A 21,214-nucleotide genomic window follows, 5' to 3' on the forward strand; every position below is an offset into this window, starting at 1 on the left:
TCTCTATTCATAAAGTTAAAAAGAACACTGCAAAAATGTCCTCGCGCGTGCAATCTCGGGTGCACGAAGGTCGCCGTTTTCAAGATACCACGATGCATCGCCGCGATGTGATCCGATGCGGTGCAACGCGATGCGATGTGATACGTTTCTCATTGCATCGCCGTAGTCAGCAATTGGCTTACAAGAGCTCGCGGTCACCGGTTGTATTAATAAATTCGTTACCAGGAAATCCAGCCCCTACAATGCGCGAGTAGAATCAATTCAACCGAGCGATATCATTAAGAAAGATATAATGTATCGCTTAGTACGTATTATTGAGATCCGCCTATCTCGGTCGACTAGAATTGTTTTACACAGGAGGACAATATCGCTCTTTGCTATAATATATATATATATATATATATATATATATATATATATATATATATATAAAGTATATATAATAAAATATATATAATAAAACATATATAATAAAATATATATAATAAAATATATATAATATAAATATTTTTTTTCATAACGTACGTTTTTTTCATACGATATTTTTTGTATATGTATTTAATATTATAAAAAGTTTTTTACAATAAGCTTTTACCATTCTGTTATCTGTAATTCACGAATATAAACATTTTATAAACTAAAAAGAATCTTTTTATTTTTTATTTTATCTATTTAAAAACAATTTTAATGGATTAATTGTAGTTAAAAGATTATTGTAAAATAATATTAAACACCATAACTTAAATAATTTTTAGTTAGATGCATAACAAAAATTTTTGTTATGCATTTAACTAAAAATTATTTGAACTATATCGTGTTCATGTGAATAATTTGCTTCAAAAGTCTTATTAATTCATTAATTATTTTTGAAAAAAAAATATATTACAAACATTAGATTTTGTGAAATAAATATTCATATTAGGGGACTCACCCCAATGAACTTGACTTTGACATATGTTATCAAGATCATAATTCTGAGTAATATCCAAAAGATTTTAGCTGTTGCTGATTTTAGCTGTCGTTTATTAAAAAGTTATTAACAATTAAATTATACAATAAGAACAAATATTAAATATGATAATCTGATAAATATCTGATAATCTTCTTCGATTTGAAGAACCATGAATTTTATAGTTGTATATTTAAATATTTAAATAAATACATTGGCAGGGGAGGAATGCAGAGAGGGATGTCCCTCTCTCTATACTCTCTTTCTCCAAAAAACTAACCAAACCCAAATCTAATTTTTATTTAAAGAATAGAAATTTACTTCCATGACTATATAAACAATAATTTAATACCATCATGTGTGACTTATTGGTTATAATTAAATATATCAAACATACATGAAAAAAACAATATAATTTTATTGTTATAATTGTACGATTTATAATTGTACGGTAAATTTTACATATACAGAGTGTCCCATGTAATGCTGAAATTTTAACCAAAGCTTGTCCTTGACTTGATAAAGCACTTTGAGGGTTTTTTGCCGATGAGGTCCCGTTTGCCCCCTATGCCTCGTCAAAGTTCCAAACATTTTTACTGTATATCTTCAAAAATATTGATTTTAGACTAAAAAGATATGGAAAAAAAAGCCCTTAAAAAACTTTACAAAAAAAGTTTATACATTTTACATAAACCGATTGTTTTAGAAGTTATTAATAAAATAATAATTTTAACGTTATCGTGTTAATATAATGTATCAGACCTGATTCATACAGAAATATATTAATTATTCTAAATACAAGAATTATATTAAGATTTTCTTTAATTGTAGATTTCCAAATCAACTTCTTTTTGTAAACCCATGTGGAACCTCACTTCGCATTAAAAAATGTATGCGTGGAAACAGTGTGTTCCCCCGCCCCCCGCCCCTACAAGGGAACTCCACTACCATTAAAATTAGACACATTGATTTGGATTAAACTATGTGTGAAAACTTGTAAACCCATGTAAAACCTCACTTCACATTAAAAAGTATATGCGTGGTGGCAGTGTGTATTAACATGATAACATTAAAATTATTATTATGCGTAACTTGTAGGTTTATGTAAAATATGTAATCTTTTTTGTTCAGTTTCTTAATAGCTTCATTTTTGTTTAAAACTTTTTTTTTCTAAAATCAATATTTTCGAAGATATACAGTAAAAATGTTTGAAACTTTGCGGAGGCATAGGGGGCAAACAGGGCCTCGTAGACAAAAAACCATTATGATACTCAAGTCAAAGACAAGCTTTGGTTAAAATTTCGGCGCAATCAAAGGTTTATTGTTTTTGGAATTGTACAAGCATTTTTCAAACAAATATTTTAGATAAAATTTATTTGTCTTTTTCTATAGAATTCAAATGTGTAACATTTTATAAAGAGTTTTATTTAAAATTGTGAAATTACTATTTACCCTTCTGTTGAAGGAAGAGGGGGGGCGACTTTATACTTACGTAGTTAGAAAGGCTCCTCAAATTTATAAAACTTTCTCATGCACAACTTTTTAATTCGACAAATATTTTTAGAGTTATTAGCTTAGTAATACTTTACGTGGAATACCTTGTATATGTACAAATGAACTTATATCTGAAATATAATTTCTATTTTTTCTCTCTCGCCCACGCATTTATATTTAAAATTGTTGCATATTTGCAATTATGAAATTTATGCTTGGAGAAGTTCAAATTATTGCATTTTAATACTTGGTCTTATCATACAATTTAACTGATAATAACTTTATAATAAACAACGAGCAACGGCTAAAATCTTTTTGATACTACTCAGGATTATGACTTCGACGACATATGTCAAGGTCAAGATTATTTGAGGTGAGTTCTTTAATATGCACATTTACCGATTTTAATTATATTAACAAAAAAAGTAATAAAAAATATTATATTAAAAACAAAAATAAAAGAATTTATTTTTTTATTCAATAAGAAACGTGTTTGCTTGAAGGTTTTCTTTTGGATGAAGTTCCGAAAAGGATCTAGCTCCGATTTCGATGAAACTTTGTGAAAAATTTCCTTTCAGGTTGAAATGAAATTCTCTAAAAGGAATTTGGTAAAACTATCGAAGTTGGGCTTATACGCTGATGATCTTGACCTTGACATATGTTGTTAAAGATGTTCTTCTGATTGTGAGTAATTCTCCGTAAGAATTAAGTGGCATTAGTTTGAAAGATATAGTTAAAATAAAAGTTAAAATAAAAATTTCATATGTAAAACACCGCTCCTTGCTTAACACTTTACCATTCACACAACAGTTGTAGGATAAAACTCGCTTCCTGTTGTAAAGTGTATGCGTGGGCACAGTGGGTTCTGCCACCCCTCCGGGGGGCTCCATTTCCAAAAGATATAATCTAATCCAAATCTATTTCTGATTTAAAACTAAAACTTGGTTTGTTAGTTTATATCTTCCGGAAGTGGAGTCTCCACCCCGTAGGAGGGACGGAATCCATTATACCTACGCATATACTTTAGAATATATGCGTGGACGTAGTGGATGCTATCCCCCCTTTACGGGGGGCTCTACTTCTGGAAGATATAACCTAACCCAAACCAAATTTTAGTTTTAAATCAGAAATAGGTTTGAATTAGATTATATCTTTTGGAGCCCCTCGGAGGGGTGGCGGAACGCATTGTGTACATGTATCTTTTGCAACATAAAGCGAGTTCTATGGGGAGGGAGGGGGGGATTGGCAAAATCTATTGCATCCATACATGTACTTTGCAAAACAAAGTGAAGTTCACTTTTCAATGTTTTATAACTTTTGAACGGATTATGATCGCTATTTTTTTCAAGGTCAAAGTTACTTAGGATGATGATCTTGACAACATATTTCAAAGTCAAAGTCATACATTAAGTTGCCCTCTTTTTGTATAATTACCATTATACCTTCTAAACTAAAATGCCGTTCGCCACTTAATTCTTGTAGAGAATTACTCAGAAGAACCTTCTTGACAACATATAGGTCAAGGTCAAGGTTAAGGTCATAGACATATAGTCTCAACTTCGAGAGTTTTACCAGGAATTTTGGCTCCTACAAAAAAGTCATTTTTTAAGAGAAAATGATAAATGTATGATAAATGTTCAGATTAACTTACACCTCACAGATCATTTTCATTTTTATATATAAATTATGGAGGTTATATTTCTAAATAACACACATTTTAAATTTTATGGTGCTCTCTTCTGGTTTCAGAGATATGCGATTTTAAAGTTTTACAATTTTAATGCTTTTTCTGTTATAAAATAAGAAAAAATAAAGTTCGTTTATGTTGTATTTATATAAAGTAGATATGGAAAAAGTATTTGTTTACATTTCCATGGTCAAAACTCTTTGAGTTTTCCAACATTCCACTCAAAGCGAGATTCAATGCAAACCTGTGTCTAGTTTTGTGATAGTGCGCCCTCCCCTCTCCCCGCAGGGGGCAGAACATACTGCCTCCACACATATACTTTTGGGTGTAGTTCCGAAAAGTATACTCATCCCCGATTTTTTTGAAACTCAGTATTCTTACGTATTTTTATGCGTTAATTACAAATATCATAGTGAAAATTATCGACTATTTGTTTTTCATGGTGAAAACCATAAAAAATCCATAAAAATTATAGTTTATCTCAGTAAATACGGAAAATCATGATAAATGTTTTAGATCTCCCAGAGATAAACATTTTATGTTAGTGATAGTTTTCGACAAAAACGATGGACTCTAAATCTCATATCTGTCCTCCCATCTAAGCATGTACTTTGCAGTACATATAATGTAGCATGTACTTTGTAAGTTGTAAAGCGAGATCCACCCGGCGGGGGGAAGGCCCTCCTTCCGCATCCCCATCCCTCCAGCGTGTGTGTGCGCGCGCGCGCGTGCTTCCTGTCCATGCATGTATTTTGGTATATTTCAAACTTTTTTTGTTAACTTTTTTAATGGACAATGACCGACAGCTAAAACTTCTTGAATATTGTTTAGGGTCATGACCTTGACAACATATGTCAAGGTCAAAGTCATCGGAGATGCCTCTTCTTCATTTTTACCGAAGTATGTTTAACTTTGATTTCCTCGAAAACTATTATTCGTACGGTGAAAATGTATACAACCTAAAATGTTTATCTCTGTAAGAGCTAAAACTTTTGTCTAAAACATTTATCATAATTTTTCATATTTACTGAGATAAACGTAAAAAACTATCATTTTTATGGATTTTTCATGGTTTTTACCATAAAAATCAAATAGTCGCCAATTTTCACTATGATTCGTAATCAGCGCGTCAAAATACGTAAGAATACTGAGTTTCCAAAAAATCGGGAGTGAATACTTTTTGGAACTTTATCCAAAACAGCACTATCAATATAAAGATTTGAGTGGAAAGTTGTAAATCCATGTAGAATCTTTTTGCATTAAAAAGTATATGCGTAAAAGCAGTATATTACGCTCCCCCCTGGAGGGGGCTCCACTATCAAAAAACTAAACACATATATGTTTGCGTTGAACCTCGCTTTGCATGGAGTGGTGGAGTAGCAATTGTAAAGCATAGCAGTAATGCAAAGATAATTAAATGTAAACAACAAAATTCTTGGCGGAAGTGTACTGATAGTGATACAAATGTAAACAAAAAAATTTAAACACACAAATAAAATATAATAAAAAGATGGTACAAGTAAATGTCAAAATAATGATACTTCAAAATTGCATATCTCTGAAACTAGAAGAGAGCGCCACAAAATTCAAAGTGTGTATTACTAAGAATGTACCCTCTACAATATATGTAAAAATGGAAATGATCCGTAAAGTGTAAATTAATCCGAATATTTACCATATTTTTTACCATTTTCTCTTAAAAAATTACTTTTTTGTAGAAATTGCCAAAATTCCTTTTAGGGACTTTTATTTCAACCTGAAAGAAAGCTTTTCACAAAATTTCATCAAAAATCGGAACTAGACTCTTTTTGGGACCTTATCCTCTTTTTTATTAAAAATATGATTTTTTTTATATCTATTTAAGAAATTAGGTAATATTCTTGATTTTTTTATTACTGTCAGATTGAATTATTGAATACTAGAAGTAAATAAATGTATACATTTTTGTATTTCTCTATACGCATTATTAAAATAAATTAAGGAAGAGAATAATTCTCTGAATTCACAGAATTTAATAATATCTATCCATGTCTATTATTCTGTTCGCAAATAACTAAATTCTTGATTCTTTTTTTAAATTTTAACAATTGCTAATTGTTTTTCATTAATTAGAAAATATAATATTGTGCACGTTTTATTTATAATAATAAATAATTACATATAAAAATATAAGATTTTAGTAAAAAATTAATTAAATTGTAAATATAAATTATAAATTAAGATATATATAAGATTATAAGATTTTTTAAAAGTCTTTCCCACATATTAAAAGTATAATATAAATTTTTTATATATTGAGATTAAAATTAATTTTTTAAGACGTTTATGGTCTGAATATAATATATATACAATATGTATATGTAATATTGAATTTGATGGAAAAAATTAATATCATGTTAAATGTGTTTGTTCAAATATTTTTTTCTTATTCTTTTAATTTTTGCCATGTTTTAAACATACAAACGCGCATTATGTGTTATGTGACTTATGTTATAGAGGAAATATATATACATTTTGTATGTATAAAAGACAACTAAATTAAGTAATAGTTATTTTGATATCTAATATTAAAATAAATAACTGTAGAATGCCAAAAAAGGTTTATATATGTATCACTTTCGAATATAATAATTCTAATATTTATAAAAATATTTTGCAATTTTTGAATTTTTGTTAAAATTGCTACTTCATTTTTTGATTTTGTCACTTTTTAAAATCTTTTTTATCCATAGTATAATAATTATTGTCATTGTTCGTTTATGAATAATTTTTAATATATTAAAATCAAACTGAGTTTATTGATACATTTAATTCTACTTTTCAGAACATATAAATATTTTATTATTAGCTATAATTTTTCTTTATATTATCTCATTAAATTAAAATTTAAAAACCTGTATAATATTTATCATATCAAATAAAATTGTTTACGCAAGGGATTCTTCATGATTACTTATCCTTAAATCACAATTTAAAAAATTTTAAATATTTATTGTAATTGATTTTAAATTAAATCCTCTAATCAGAATAAATTAACATTTGATTGAAAAGAATTTAACAATAAGTGAAAGTCAAAACTAGATGTGTTGAAGCCATCGAATATATCATAATATAAGAGTATAATATACATATATAATATATTTCAAGTATTATATCACATGGACATTTGTATTTGTTAGCTCATCTATTTTTATTTATCTTTATTTATATTTCTCTCTATAGTTATCTTTATTTATATTTTTCTAGATAGATAATGAAAATAAGCCAATTTTTATTTTATCTATTTTAATTTCTGAAAAATTACATTTTATAATAATATGTATATAAGATAAAAATATTTATTATAGATACTTTTTTAAAAATTTATCTGTTATAAATATTTTCTCTTGCAGAATTTGAATATATTCCAAATAATTGTTCAAACCAATATCAGATAACAGGTAAACATTTTTTATCTTCAAAATAAGTTAAATAAAACAATAAAGTTTAATGACTTATTCTCAGGAATATCTACTAATTGAAAAAAAGTTATATGTTAATACTTAAGTCAAACATTATTTACTTTTTTGAATAATATCTGTTAAATTTTTTGTATTTGTGTGAGACAAAGTTTATAAGTTTTATATTTCATAATTCAGATCGTTGATGTGTTGTTTGAAATTGAGCATTATAATAATTAACAGAAATGTTTAAATGTTTATTAGCGACAAATAAGATATTACAGCAGACGTATAAAAAGCGCTGGCGGTGTTTGACGGCTATTAAATTTAATAGCTCTACAGAAAAAGCTGCTTTTGATCGTTTGAATCTCAAAAGCTCGTCTTTCATGTCGCACCCTCTTCTTACGCTAAAACAATAAAAATGTGCCATTAATAACGACCGCGTGACAAATATGACGGAATTTCCGACGCGAGCCGGAAATCGCTAAATGCACCCCAGGAGCCAAACGCAATTCCCACAAATATTGCCTGCTATTCTCTGGCTCACGATTTCGCTATATTCTATACTGTCCGTCGTTTCCTTCCGCGTCCTTTCTTCTTACGCTTCTTTCCTTTGATATATGACTTGCGTGTCTAGCCGTCTATTCATAATCACTGATGTGCAAAAATTTAATTTTTTGTTTCGATGTTTAAATTTCAATCAGAAAAATTAAGCATCTGAATTATTATATCTTTTTTTTTAAATATATCTTTTTTTTTAAAAAAGACAAAAAAAGACCACAAAAAGTACAGCAAATATATTTTTTAGTTAGAAATCTAATAAAATAAATTATTATAAAATTATCAAGTGTATATATAATGAATATATAAAAATAAGAAATATGCCAATGTGATTAGTATTATATCTACTTGACTGTCTAACCTGTTTAATTAGATATGGTTGGCCTTGCATCACTTTTAGCTATTCTAGTATAATATGTAGAAATCTGTGATTGGAACTAACGTTTGTAATCATGACGACATGAATACAGAGCATTTAATTGTTCCTAGGACCGATACACGACGATGATCCGAGAATAATTGAGGCACGAACGGCAAACAGACTCCACATCCCCTCTGGAATGCCACGATTTCTACTTCATTGTCATCTGTCATCACGCCCGGAACAAATGAGCGTCCGACAGCGAACACCCTCATACATCTACACACATATATACACATATACACACACACACATGTATGAACAATTTACTCGAGGATTATCCGTCGGGAACGTAGGCAGAGAAGATAGGGGTTGCGGTTTGCAGTCCTCGAACGTCGCGATTAGATATTCGATCACTACAACTGAAATACTTACGCGGATACTCGTTGAGTACTTGTGATAATAAGTGTCATAAATTCCCGATGATTTCTCTTCAGATATTATTCATCATTAATGAAATATTTTTTAAATATCTTAGTTTAAAATAAATCTCTATAATTATCGAACAAAAATATCCTCTTCGAAGATGAATGCAAAGTCATTGACATTATTAGTCGTTTTCGATCATTCAAAATAAATATCTGAATATTTAGTCTAGAATGCATTATTAATTTATAAATGACAATTCCATATTTTAGAATGATTACAAGAAAAAAAAAGAGATAACTGAAAATTGTACTTTAAAATAGTACATCTTCTACAAAAGGGTTACAAAGTAACACAAAAAGATTATAAAAAAAAAATAATACTTTCTAGTTTTTTCAAGATTTCAACAAATTCTTTTTTTTACAAAAAAATAATATTTTATAAAAACAAAATTTTATGCGAAAAATTAATTTTACTAACTTTTTATATATAACTTTGTAGTACCTTTTATATTATTGTTTACTGTAAAGAAACGATAACATAAAAAAATCTAACAGAGTTGCTTATTTAAAATTAATTAATTAGCTTGACATATAGAGTATCATGCAATTTGCATGGGAATTTATCTCTTATACAGGAATAATATAAAAAATATTTTTTGAAATTGGATTTTGTTCTACAAATATATAGATACCAATTGTTTTAAACATCTTATAATTGTTGAAAATAAAAAATCTTTCATAAACTAAACTTTAGGAATGCAAATAAGTAACAAAATTAAATTTAATAAATTTTAAATAAAATAAATTTATACTTTCAACAAAGACTATTTTTTTATACCTTACATGTTTTTCTTGAATGTAACGATGCATTCAAAAAACTATATTTTTATGCAACTATATTTTTCTTTAATGGGTTGCTAATTTTTTATATATAATTGATTTGTCGAAATATTTAGAATAAAGAGTTATAAGAATAAAATGGTAAAAAATTAAATGATTTACAAAATGCTTTATATTTTAATTTAATATATGTATATATATTATAATATAAAATATATAAAATATCTTGCAAAATATTTTTCAAAAATTTTACTTTAATACTTTTATGTGTAAAATAATAATATAAATTAGCATAAAGAAAACATATAGTTGTTTTTAAGAAAAAGTATGCAATTTGTAAACTACAATTACATACCTTGAAATCAATTTTTCTTCTACAAAAAATATTGAGAAAAAGATTATAAATTTTTCCAACTTATTTTTATCTTTAATAATAATATCATTATTAAATAAATCTTTATAATTAATTACATTTAGGTAGCAAATGCACATCATTTGACATCCAAGTGGCATCATTTAAAATGACAATAATTTATTTATTTATTTATTTATTATGTCATTAAAATAACATGCTTTTATTATTCTTTATATATACTTTATATATTCTAGTTTTAAATTGAAAAATTATATAAAAACACCTTTTTTTTAATTTATCAAATACATATAATTTTTATTACTTATTTGTATTTCTAAAATTTAGTTTATTAAAGATCTGTTTTCATTTTCAACAACTATTATGTATTTGTTTGAAATAATTGTAAAAATATTTAGATAATTTTGTAGAAGAAAAACCAATTCTAAAAAATATGCTATTTAGTCAGTCTACCATTAGGCGCTAACGCAATAATAGCGGAACGTTCTCTATTCAACAAACTATGTTTATTATACACATAACTATTTTCCAAATTCTGCTAAAAATTATTGATTTAATTCCACTGCTAGAGAAACCTTTTACGATAGATGATCAAACACCCAGTATATAATTTAGCAAAAATAGCGATTGTTGCAGCGACAAATAATGCTGGCTCGGCGAATGAGTTGTTTTTCTAGTGATAAATGCGGCTGCTATAGCAAAAATTTAACACGTGCTCTTGGATGCCATTACCCAGTTTCACGCCATGATGTATGTTGTGTATGCAAGGTCGCCGCACGACCGATCAACGTATACATTTTCTATTGCGGAAGTAAAGAGTGAAGCCCGTTTTTAGACAATTTGCGTAAGCTAGCATTAGAGTTCTATTTATATTTTTTTACATACTGTAAGTATATAATTATGAGGAAAGGAAGAAAAGAGTGAAAAAGAGAAAAAAAAAAGATGAAAAAAAATTGCATTACTAATTATTATTTGGGTTAAAATCATGAACGCGTGAAAGGAATTACGTTTCTTCTTTTATCTTCAAGACTATCATAGTGAAATCTTAAAATTAGATTAGCGCGTACACGGTAACCTAATAGGGATGGTATAAAAATTATTTATCTCTTATACTCTGCTTGTTAGCAAACATACTCTTATGAACAATCATAATTATGATAAGAATTTGTAGCAGATATTACACATATGTATAATTAAAATTTTGAATTGTATGATTATTAAATATGTCAATTATTAAATATGTCATTTCCCAATGTAAGTATAGAGCACACTTTTTCTAAAAATAGAATATTAACTTTATATAGATATATAATTACGATTCTACAAATGTTTTCTATATATTTTTATAACATATTAAATTATATTAAATATATGAAATTTTGTTTTTGATTTCTATCGCAATTATGGACAGTTTAAAATAGGTTTAAACATTCTATTGCGGCTGTAATATGATAATGTAGTTATCATAAGATAACCTTAGGACTTTTGTGACATTAATGCACAAGGTGATCTTCATCACAAAGCAGGGAAAAATATTAGCGAAAACAGGGTGTATTGAAAAATCAGTCCGGCAATTGTGTTTGCCATGTATATTCTGTAATATTTTCGATATAGTTATGAAATATAGAACTTATTCTTTGTTGCGAATTTCTCATCATATAATTTTTGTAAAGTATTTATACATAAAACAAAATTTTATAAACATTTAAACATTTATTAAAATTGTAACTCTTTAGTAAAGTTATAATTTTTTCTTTAATTTTTTCTTAAATTAAATGAATATATTTAATCATATATTTTTTACTACTATTACCTTTCAATATATATGTATTTATTTTCATATTTTTTAAATACTTAAAGAAATAAATAATTTTTATTTTTATCTTTGTTTTTAATATAGTTTAAAAAATTTATTTTACTATGTAGAGGAAAATAGGGTAAAATCGAATAGATGGGTTAAATCATACTCAATTACCCTACTGGTAGGGCAAAATTGGATATTTTGACTTTCCCAAAAAACTTGTTATTCTTGGTAATATTCTTTTTTAGCAACTAGTCTTATTTTTTATAGTTTAAGATCTATTAAAGATTACTAATGGTCAAAATTTCTTTTACTCTTTGATTTTTTATAGGTAAATCCAGAAAGAACCCGGTTTTACTCTACTTTTTCCTACATGTATGTGTATACATATTATATATGTATATGTGTGTGTGCTATGTAGTAACATCAATATATATATATAATATAATAATGAAATATATATATTTAAAATATAAAATACAAAATATAAAAAGATATAAGATAAAGAATGATGAATTATAAAATAAAATATGTAAATAAAATATAAAATAAAATATAAAATAATAATAATAAATATATATTTATGAAAATTTTTGAAATTATTTCCTTTCATTAAAATTAATTTTTTTCAGAATTAATTTTTCTTGATTTTTTTTGTACAATAATATTAAAAATAATAAAATAATAAAAAAATGATTAAATAATTAAAAATATAAAATATGAATAATTACTAACATAAATTATTAAACTTTGTAACACAAATTATACATATATAAGAGGGACAAACACATACTTACCATAAACTATAATTTTTCAATAGTCAACTTATTTTTAATAAGATTTTTATTAGATTACATATGTATATAGAATGTCTTAAAATTAGCTAATTATCTTTTATTTATTTTTTGTGATTAATTAAAAGTCGGTTTTTTATTAACAAATTATTCTTTACAGTCGTGAGTTTTTATTTATTGGTATTAAATATTTTTATAAGCCAATTATATAATTTTATTTTAGTTTATTTGAAATGTAATTAAAAATAGAGAATTTTATTCTATTTGCATTTATTTTGATTTAGTCTCAGAAAATTTTTTTATCTTTAATAGTTTATATAACATAAAAATTATTTATTCTTCTCTTTTTTCATTTATTTTTATTTAAAAAAAAATTATTTTAAATTAAAATAAAAAGTTTGTAGGTAAAAGACGGCACATGTCTAAGAGAATATTACCATGAAAATTGGGAAGTTATAATTTAATAAACGATGGCTACTTGCAATACTTAATAAAAAATTAAAGATTTTTAATAAGAAAAATTTAGTTTTTAAACAATTTAATTATTTTTAAAAAGATATTTAGTGCTTTTTTTTAATTCATATATCGTGTATATATATATATATATACATATATATATATATATATATATATATATATATATATATATATAATAAATAAAATTAATAAAAGGAAGAATAGAAAATTTGTAATAAACAAATTATATTCTCATGGTACTAGATTGAAAATTAAGAAACGTACGTATTTCTTCTAACATGCAAAATTTGCTGAGAAAAAATAAAATTATTAAGTGTTTTATGCATAGTTTTGCGAAATGGTGCTGAAGAATCAATTGAATGACGCGTGAAATTTCGATTGCACTTGGATCAATGCGTACAGTAACACTTTCTGTTGGGAAGAAAAATTTCTCTATCGATTGTAGAGGTGGGTTCATTGGTAGATAGGTTGGTTTGCCGGCTGACTGGTTGGTATCGATGTGCAGGCTGGCAAGCGGGCTATGCTGGCTCAGCACTCTCCCTCATTCCTCCTCTTCTCCTGCGTCCTCCACCTTTACTCCCAATTCCGTAGCCATAGCCGTAGCCTTAATCTTGCTGTGTGAGCCTCATCTCGAAATTTCTCCATAAACTTCACCTCTTTGAAAACTGCAAAAGCCAGCCGTAGCTGATTACTTTTAATTTTGCGGAAAGGGGAGGGAGAAGATTAACTCTTGAAATTAATGCTAGTTTCACCCTTATATTCCGATTTTTATTATTGATTCATTATTGATCTATTTTTTAATATACAGAACTAAACGCAGTATTTAAGCTGGCAGATCATTTCTTGCTACAAAAAAAATACGATGATTTTATTTTATGTCGTATATTTTTAACTTATAACAGCAAGTAACTTTGTCATTAATATTCAAATTTTAAATCTCTGTCTTTTTATGTTCAACCTGTTGAATGTAATAAAATATATAAATAAAGTTTTTTACTGTAGTGATTATTCCATAACTTTATTCCACAATCTCTCTTTCTCTCTTTTTTCAAATTTCCAATAAATCTTTTATTTGCAATTGTTTATAGTTAAAAATTGTTTATATATATATATATATATATATATATAAACAATTATATGCATTATATGTAATATATAATATAATTATCATATAATATATAATATAAGACATATTACACAATATATAATATATATTATATGATAATTTAGAATAAACTACCATCAAGAAAAAAAATTTTTAAGTGAACAATATATCTATTTTGAAAATAATATAAATGATAAATAATTTATAAATACTTACAGCATATTTCGTTGCCCCGTCCGTCCGTCGCTCAATGCTTTTTTAAATCTGTCTCTTTTTTATTCATTCTTTGCTATTTCCTTGCAACAGGCATACTCACTTGTGAAAATACAATTAATTATGATTAATCATATATACAATGATCGCAATTTTATACTTTCGATCGTGAACAATTACTAGATATGTACTTTATTAAATCATAAATCATAAGCAACATAAAAAGTAATTCTCGCTCGACATTTACATAAGGCCAAAATGCATTAGTTACGATAACAATGCTATCTCTATGCTTTATATATATATATATATATATATATATATATGTATATATAAAATATTTTAGATTTTTTATTTTAAAATACTCTTAAAATACGTAGGCTATTTCATAAGTAATACGCATTGTGATAACGCCGCTTACTGGATGGCGCAATTTCGATAAAATTTTTGGCTAGTTGTAATGGAGAACTTGAGGAAATGATACGTGGCTTAAAAAGCTTCCATAGTGCGTATCATTGTGAACTGACAAGTGCTAGAAATGGCTTCTGCAGATGCTTCAGGCACTATGACGTAAAAAGATCAACGATCATACATTAAGATTGATACTTTAAATGGTCAAAAATCCAACAGACATTTACAGTGCTTTGCGTGAAGTTTGTGATGCTCAGACATACCATTTGACGAATAATTTGGAGAAAAACAAAAGTTTAGCCCGATGTACGATAGTTGATCTTGACATGTTACCACAATGTGCATTATTTATGAAATGGTCTTTGTGTCTATAATAAAATATTTATAATAATAATAATTTATTAACTTTAACTATTTGCCAAGAAGTGAACTTGGTTTGCAAACATATGCTTAACCATTCATACCTTACACAGATACATACACACATTTATACTTCTAAGACTAGTTACGACTAGCTTATTTTATCTTATTTATCCTTACTTTCCTTTGCTATTCTTTATAATTATGTCTTTCTCTAGCCAAAGTTTCCGTAGTATCTTCTCTTTTGTATTATTTATCTCATTACTCCAAATTCTATTCTCTAAAATATCTATAATAAATCAATAATAAAATATTTTTATATTAATTAATATTTTAATATAGATATTTTATAAAATATTTTATAATAATATAATTACTTACATGTTTTATATATAAAAAATTAAAATTTTTATATTAATTATACTTTTCAAAATTTTATATTTAATAAAAATATTTTTGATAAATATTATATACAATTTATAGTACCAAATATTAAGAGAGAAATAAAAAAAAATGATTGTGCATAATAAGAGACTTTTTTCACTTATAAAGCTCTGAACAAATAAATAATGAAATATTAATAGATATTATTTTAAAAGAATATTGTATTTATATTTTTAAAATAAAATAAATAAATAAATAAGTAAATACATATGCACAATAAGTAAGTAAATACAGGTGCACAATAAGTAAATAAATAGATGTGCATACACGCAACACTTGCACGCATATATGTATGTATGTATAATTAACAATCAAGAATTTATTAGAAACTAAGCTTTTTTTAATATAAATGTATATTTTTGCACAGTGATGTGAAATGGACTCTAAATATGTTTAAAAAATATAAATAATAAATAATGTTACATGTGTGCAATATTAATTCTCTGCGAATTTTATATACTCTGTATATATATATGTATATATGTTCTGTATACATACGTCTTTTTGCACATACATACTATTATTTTTATTTTTAACTTATGCATTCCAGAAATTTTGTTTAAGAAGTATGTTACCATCATTATTTATTATTTCTTAACAATCAAAGAGTTGAAAATGAATATTATTAATATTAATGAATATTATGAATATTAATAATATTGATTTATTTTATTAATAATAATTAATATTATCCATTTACAATATTATAGGTTTTAATTAATCATTGTGTGACAAAAGAAATAATATAATAAACGAGTAGAGCTTGTAGAATATATGTTACATATAATCTTAATATTACAATAATAAACAAGCTTTAAGAAGTTTTTCAGAAATTCGGATTGTAGTCGAAATTAATTGTTACAACCGAGTTGTTGTGTTAGAAATTACGATTGTGTTTTTTATGTGAAGGAAACTATGCTATTAGCAATTTCAATTATGCGCTTCAACGGGCATAACGAATTGTAACAAGGGTGTATGCGCACGCGACCGCGTTGTAATTAATGGAAAGACCTGACATAGAATACAATGACATACTGATTATATTGAACTAGATTATTCCATTTTGCTTTGAGTTATTATTATTGATTATAATGATTATTCATCAATCTGTACTAATTAAGTCTCCTAAAATAACATTATTAAATTAAATATACTTCAAATGTTATATATATCAAATATATTATAAATTGATAGCAAAAAAATAGCTTTTTTGTTAAATTATATTTTAAAGATATTTATTGAGAAAGAGAGAGATTTCTCTGATTGATAAACAAATTAAAGAGTGTGATGTTTTTAAATAAAATACATTACTCGATCAAATTTTGTGAAAATCTTGTTTTATAAATTAAAAAGATATATTGAGTCAACAGTGATCCTATATTGATTAATAAAAATTATGTGAAACTATAATGTTTTGTGAGAAAATCGACGAACTTCTAAAGAAAATTGATATTATTAATATATTTTAGATATTTCAACAAAAAAAATTATATACAGAGTCACATAACATATTACAAAGTATTTTCAAAGCTCTTAAAGATGGCGAGAAAATTTTTTGTAGTTTTTATGATTTGTTGAAGCAATTTAAATAATTTTTTAAAATTACTTTTAAGTCATGAAAATATTTAGACATTGATAATATCATTGATAATATCATTTATAATGAAACAAAACTCATTCAGACACTATATTAACATGCTATTTGATTTAAATAATTTTAATGACTTTAAATAGATTAAATAGGTTAAATAATTTTAATGATTTTAAATAGATCTTTTTTAGACAAAAATTTTTAAAACATTTAAATATAACATTATATTTAAATGTGACATTATATGTGTTAATCTCAAAAGTTTAATATTTTCTTATATTATTATGACACATTAATGCTAGATTAATTCATATAAAATTTGTTTATAAAACACATATAAATAGACGCAAAGTGTAAATATATGTTTATATATTTCAAAATGTAAATCGTTTAAATTGAGTCATTAAACTAAAATAAAATGTAATAATTTGACATGTTTGGATTGCATTAAGATATATATATTTTTGAAAACCTATAAATTATTTTTATTTTTTTAATAGCTTACCAATACATATTTTAATATTTTAAGTATCATTTAAAGTATTATAGTAAGTATTACATTAAGTATCACATATTGTTATCATATAAAAATATTATAACAATGATCATAAATTGTAATTTTAATATAAAGGATTGTAAATATCTCTTTGAGATTCTCATTTGTGATTTTTTAATTAAACTTTGTATTGACATATTAATATGTTAAATATATATAATAACATGTTAAATATATAAGTAACGCATGTAACTGTATTTTTATTATTTAATTGATGCAAATAATTTATTATTAGTTTCTAAATGCATCTTATACCCATACATATAATGCAATCCGCATATATCAAATGTTTTTATATCTTATCTTGATCTTAAGTTTTTTTTTATAAAACTTAAAATTTGTATAAAATTTAAATAAATTTAAGTAATTTTTTTTAAACTGTAAATTGTATAAAATAAGCATTTAAAAATTTCCTTTATTAGGATTCACATATTTATATAACGTGAAAACTGTGTAATATTTTATTTTTATTTAGCTTTTATTTAAATACAATAATCTATTTTGCATTAATTAAATTTTAATAATTTTAAAAAGTGTGCATATTGTGTGGGCAGGTGGCTGTCGAATGCTATATTTCGTATTACTAGTGCACTCTCGGCGAGTGGAAAATTTCCGACACTTGTTACACTAAGAAATCGACATATATCGAGTATAAATGGCGATGGTAAAACGGGGAAGGAAACGGTGGATGTTGAACTGCAGCGTCGACAAATTCCTTGCGCTCAACGAAATGGCCAAACCCATTGTCACTCGCTTGTCACTATTTCGAGTTTTCGTCAAACGACGATGCTCCTGAGTAATGACCCTGTCGATGACAAGATTCTATCTTGTTGAAGTTATCGTGTTATATGTTGATTATATGATTAAAGAAGAGATAGACCTTAAAGCCTAAGATCAAACTTCATCGATTCATTGAAGTTTCTTTTTCTTGACAAATTTAGTATTATACAAAAAATAAGGATAAAGTTCCTCACCCCCGATTTTTTTGAAACTCAGTATTCTTACGTATTTTAATGCGCTGATTATAAATATCATAGTAAAAATTGGCGACTACTTGATTTTCATGATAAAAACCATGAAAAACCCATAAAAATTATAGTTTTTTATGTTTATCTCAGTAAATATGAAAAATCTTGATAAATGTTTTCGACAAAAGTTTTAGATCTCACAGAGATAAACATTTTAGGTTCTATACATTTTCACCGTACAAATAATAGTTTTTGAGGAAATGGAGTATAAAATCACGCGCGCGCACGCACACACGCACACACACACGCACGCACGCACTCATGCACGCAAGCACGCACGTACGCACACACACACACACACGGGGGTGCAAGGGAGGCCTTCGGCTCGTAGGCAAGGTGGACTTCGCTTTACAAATTACAAAGTACATGCTACATTATATGTATTGCAAAGTACATGCTTAGAAGGGAAGATATAAGATTTAGATTTCATCTTTTTTGTCGAAAACTATCACTCGTACGGTAAAAATGAATAGAACAAAATGTTCATCTCTGTGAGATCTAAAACTTTTGTCTAAAACATTTATCATGATTATTCGTATTTACTGAGATAAGCGTAAAAAATGCTATAACTTTTATGAGTTTTTCATGGTTTTCATGAAAATCAAATAGTCGTCAATTTTCACTATGATATTCGTAATCAGCGCATCAAAATATTTAAGAATACTGAGTTTAAAAAAAATGGGGGGTGAGTACTTTTCGGAACTACACCCAAAAATAATAATCTATATAAAGTCGTCTTAGTTTTCAAGCATTATTATTTTTAAACAATTTTTAAATTAAATTATAGATAATTTTTTTAGTAAAAATGTTGAGATGTCAAAAATTTTTAAACTATGAGAGATTGAAAAAAAGTTTTTTCATGAATTTCATGAATTAACTTTAAGAACCTAAATAGAATACAGAACTACATTTCTTTCTGTTGATTTTATAGGTAAAGTGTTAAAGAAATTCTAAATTGAAATTCTAAATTGAAATATATGAGATGTTAAGAATATGTTTATCTTTTTTAAATTATTATTATATAGTAATGTTTATATATTAATGTTTATAATAATATAATTAAAATGAGAATGTAAACTTTAATTAATTTGATAATGGAAAAAATAAAAAATTGAACGTATTATCAATGGATTGATTGTTGCCGTTTGTTCTTTCATTGAAACAGAAATTAACTTCTTTTAAGAAATATTATATTTATTTATTTCTTCTACGACGTACTTATCATTAAATGTAGAAGAAAAATATAAATCATAAGACAGTTGCTCGATTACATTATCACATATTTTGTAGTAATTATAACAATAATGAATTTTTGTTAACACAAATTTCTGTTCTTTGTTTCATATGCAATATGTTTCATACACAGTAAAATATACTACTATAGTCTACATAAAAATATTTCAGAAAAAAGATTACAAATTCTTAGCATAGGAAGGAATACTTATAAAAAATACTTATAAAAAAAGTATTCATAAAATAACAAGAAATTCTTAATTAAAACTAATATTTATTGAAATATAAGCGATAGAAATATCATTGCCATATACAGCATAGAATTTAGTCTGTATAATCGTTTCATTAAAAACATGTTTTTTAAATAAACTTAAAGTTATATTCTGTTAGATAAGGGTTGTTATATGGTATAGATTTGTATTGTCAAAAGTGAAAATTTTGACATATGGATTCACGTATCTGATGAGGAACAAGGTCATCTCGTTAACTGTGTCAAAAATGATTCACATAAATATGAAATAAATCATGTGGCAATCAATTTCGTTGAGACAAGCTTTCAATTTCGAGAGCCAGAAATTCAAAAATGCGGACTGATATATCTGTCTCTCTCTCTCTCTCTCTCTCTCTCTCTCTCTCTCTCTCTCTCTCTCTCTCTCTCTCTCTATCTATCTATCTTTTTCTCTCTCTTTAATCAGCGATCAGATACTCGCGGCAAGTATTTATTTCTAACTCCCTCTTTCTCTCAGACGAAAACGACGCATCATAGGCGCGATACTCGGTAACCTTCGTATCTTCGACCGCCGTAGTGTCCGCGCGGAAAATCTTGCCTCATTTAGATTGGGAGATCGCGATTGTCAGATAAAACCGTCACTCGTCCGACCGCGGGTAAATTGAAATTCAGAAGAAAAAAAGTGAAAAAAATCGCAAAATATATACAGCGTGTCCTATGAGAGGAGAAAGAAGAGAACGCAATTTTGTCGCAGCAATATTGGCGGCAGCTCACCAAAAAGGGGGAAGAAGTAAGAGGAGCGACGAGAAAAGAGGGGGAACTAGAGGCGCGAGGGAAGT

The 21,214-nt window shown here is 26.2% G+C and overlaps 1 long non-coding RNA gene across 2 annotated transcripts in view; it reads left to right on the plus strand.

Moving 5' to 3' along the window:
• Positions 1 to 9,053, plus strand: part of LOC126850778 (uncharacterized) — a 26,948-nt gene extending 17,895 nt beyond the window's left edge. For both annotated transcript variants that reach the window (XR_007687584.1, XR_007687586.1), the window contains exon 7: positions 8,621 to 9,053. This is a non-coding gene — a long non-coding RNA (uncharacterized LOC126850778). The remainder of the gene's footprint in view (positions 1 to 8,620) is intronic.
• The last annotated feature ends 12,161 nt before the right edge of the window (positions 9,054 to 21,214 follow it).

The sequence above is a fragment of the Cataglyphis hispanica genome, chromosome 7 (assembly GCF_021464435.1).
Source record: "Cataglyphis hispanica isolate Lineage 1 chromosome 7, ULB_Chis1_1.0, whole genome shotgun sequence".
Lineage (NCBI taxonomy): Eukaryota > Metazoa > Arthropoda > Insecta > Hymenoptera > Formicidae > Cataglyphis > Cataglyphis hispanica.